Source organism: Frankliniella occidentalis, unplaced genomic scaffold (genome assembly GCF_000697945.3).
Source record: "Frankliniella occidentalis isolate FOCC.00 unplaced genomic scaffold, Focc_3.1 Scaffold33, whole genome shotgun sequence".
Classification (NCBI taxonomy): Eukaryota; Metazoa; Arthropoda; class Insecta; order Thysanoptera; family Thripidae; genus Frankliniella; species Frankliniella occidentalis.
In genome coordinates this window covers 593,536-596,592 of record NW_026267163.1, presented here as the reverse complement: position 1 = coordinate 596,592, position 3,057 = coordinate 593,536, and the positions used below count along the sequence as shown (strand labels likewise).

At 50.3% G+C, this 3,057-nt stretch overlaps 1 protein-coding gene across 1 annotated transcript in view; it reads left to right on the top strand.

Moving 5' to 3' along the window:
- LOC113208408 (uncharacterized) overlaps nt 1–3,057 on the top strand; it is a 63,231-nt gene that overhangs the window by 35,781 nt on the left and 24,393 nt on the right. The gene's annotated exons all lie outside the window — the stretch shown is intronic.

Genomic DNA, 3,057 nt, shown 5'->3' with positions numbered 1-3,057 from the left:
CCCCAATCAAACGGCCTCTCTCCCACTGCCGCCAGTTTCACAAGTGAAACGCGGTGAAACAGACAGTTGGTTGCTGTCCCTTAAGTCAATATAAAAGTGAAAGTGCACTTTCTTTTAAGTTATTGGTGGCCACGAAGTACGACAAACTTAATCTTATTTATACTATAGTGGATCCAAATAAAAACAATACTGAACGTAAAGTTTTCTTGGAAAGTCTATATGCAGTTCAAGATTCCATAGCACACACATACAAATACTCTTCTACTCAACTGATAAATACGTTGTAAGCGTCAGGAATATCAAATACCCCGCTTTCTAACCATGATCATATTTTTAATAACCCTTCATGAGGGCTGCTAACTTAGTTTTCACTTTCAAGGTTGTGATGCACGGCATCGACAGTGCCGCGACACGTAGTCGTCGCGCCCGCTCGCGGGGAAGTGCGGCTGGGTGTGCTCTCCTGATCGGTTCTGGGGCCACGTCGCCCGTCGCCACGCCAGCCCAAATAACGGGCGACGTAATATTGGTCGCTTGGTTGGGTGGTATGTTGTTTTAGGGCTTAGAGCAACCCCTTCATCCCCCCGGCGAGGGGCGGGCCGGGGCGAGCGGAGCCCTCATGAGATCCTAGCTGCAAATCCCCCCCACCCCAGCCGCCTCCCGTTCGCCTCCCACCGCACCCCTCCTCGCATTCGGCAGCCGCCGGCAAGTCCTCCGTAGGCAGGTCCTCCTCGTCCACTAAAAGGTCCTTGGCGACGACGGCCCTCTCCGGTCAGCAGCTGCCGGCCGATGCCTGATTGAGTGTCCTTAACGGATTACAGGGTGCCCTCCACCACAAGGGCATCCTCCCCGCGCGCGCACACACGCTCACAGTAGACAGACAGGCGGAGGGGGCTAAAAAAGCAAACAGCATCAAAGTGGAAATAACAAAAGAAAACTACTGTAGCCGAAAAATATCAACTTTTTTTTCTTTCTTCCTTTTTTTTGCGGAGGCGACGACGATGTCTCGCAGATCGCTTGTGTTTCCCGCCGCCATCGCTGCCGCCGCTGATGCCGCTCTGCTGGGGTGGGGAAATGGGAGCGTTAGCCTCGAACAGCAGAAACTGGTACGCGCTGCTGGGCGAGAGTTCTCACGTCCCCCGCCCCCGGGCCCCGCCCCCAGGCCCTCTCAGAGAGCGCGCTCTGCCTCTGCCCGCGCGGGCGGGCGAGCGCTGTGCGAAACGTGCTGGTTTAAGGGCTGACATTAGCTGGAAAGTTTCACCCTCGCAACAGCATCACCGTCATCCCCCACCCCTCCCCCGGCCCACACACGCTCATACTCGGCGCCATGGTAGCGCCTCTTGCACTGACTCGAGTCAATACTAAGCGACTGGTGGCGGGCGGCGGCGGCTTTGCCTTACCCTCTCTCACTATCTTCTCTCCCCTTCCTTCTCTCTAACCCTGTCTCCCTCTGCCTCCCTCCGCTCCCCCACCCGCCTCGTAAGTCGCCGCCGCGTCGGGCCTGCCCCTCCGCTCAGACGACGTAATGCGCGTGTGTCCTTGAACACTTCATGAGGTCCGTGAGGCAGGACCCATAACAGCGCCGCAGAGAAGGAACAACTACCGTAATACAGGGTCGTGGAGGGGCGAGGCGGAGCGGGGCGGGGCGGGCGCAGTCAAGGGGCCTTTGTGACACACAAACACACCCCCTTGCACACGCGCACACTACAGCACCTAATTGGCCAGCTATTTTGTGTCTTGTCTCGCAGACGACGAGGTGCGTGAGGACCTTGGTGAGGACACTCGCTATACGGGCGCGTGTTGGGGGTCGTCGTGGGCGCATGAAGGGCTCTGACACAGCCCGGCTCTGTCGCCGCAGCACTTCCAGCAAACATTGATAAACCAAAGTTGCGCACCACTTGTGACTGTGCAACTGCAAGTTTATTTGTCGCAAGTGTTGAACTGCGAAGTAGTGCGCTTGTAATTGGGCGATCTCCTCTGTTTAACACCTTCCACATATAGTAGGAAGCGTCCAATTGCAAGTGCACAGCTAGCTACCGACTGGAATACTTACAAGTGCACAACTACACGGAGTTAGTTGAACACTCTGAAGTATCCAACTTGCAGTTACACACGAACAAGTGTAAATCAGTTATGCTTACTTGGTGAGTTGTCGTCGCCAGTCGTCGTCGTGGAAATGCGTGGCCATGAAAGTGTGAAAAATGACTCGGAAAAATGTAAACTAGACGAGGGGTACCTCACTCTTCAAAATGGTGTACAGCGATTTAAATCACATTTGATTGTAAATGATTGTAGGTGATTGTAAATGATTCAGGATGATTTAAATTATTGTAATGATTCTACATGATTGAAGTGATTGTGATGATTGTTGGTGATTGTTGGTGAAAAAATCATGATTGTGTGTGATTCTTAGTGGTTCAAGAGAGATTCAAGAAAGATTTAAGTGATTTAAGAATGATTGTGGTCAATTGACGTTGATTTAAAACGATTTATATAAGATTGTTGGACGCCGGATAAGAGATTCAGTCGTAAAAATTACAACTGAGGACAGAGATATTTGAGGTGTCGGATGATCCATGCTTCGATTACGATGGTCTTAGAAGTGATTCTTGGTTATTGTAATGATTCAACGACGGATTGTGATGAGTTAATGAACGAGGGGGAAATCACTTGCGAAATAGTTCGTACACCTTCCCCCGCAATAGTCCAAAATAAAGGCGAAATAGAGCGAAATAGACCCGAAATAGAGCGAAATAGACCCGAAATAGACGCGAAATAGTCGGTGAAATAGTCGCGAAATACCCCTGAAATACTCCGAAAAACCGCGAAATACCCTGAAATAATCCGAAATAGGCGAGAAATAACCGAAATGGCTCGAGAAATACTCGTGAAATACCAGAAATAGCCCGTACGCTACGGATCCAAGTGATTTCCCCCTCGTTAATGAATGATTGTATTTGATTGTTGCGATTTAATGCTGATTGTAGAAGGCTGTCCTTTTGATTCAACATTGATTTTAAGTGATTGTTACGATTTTAAGAGAAAAAGATTGTAATTGAT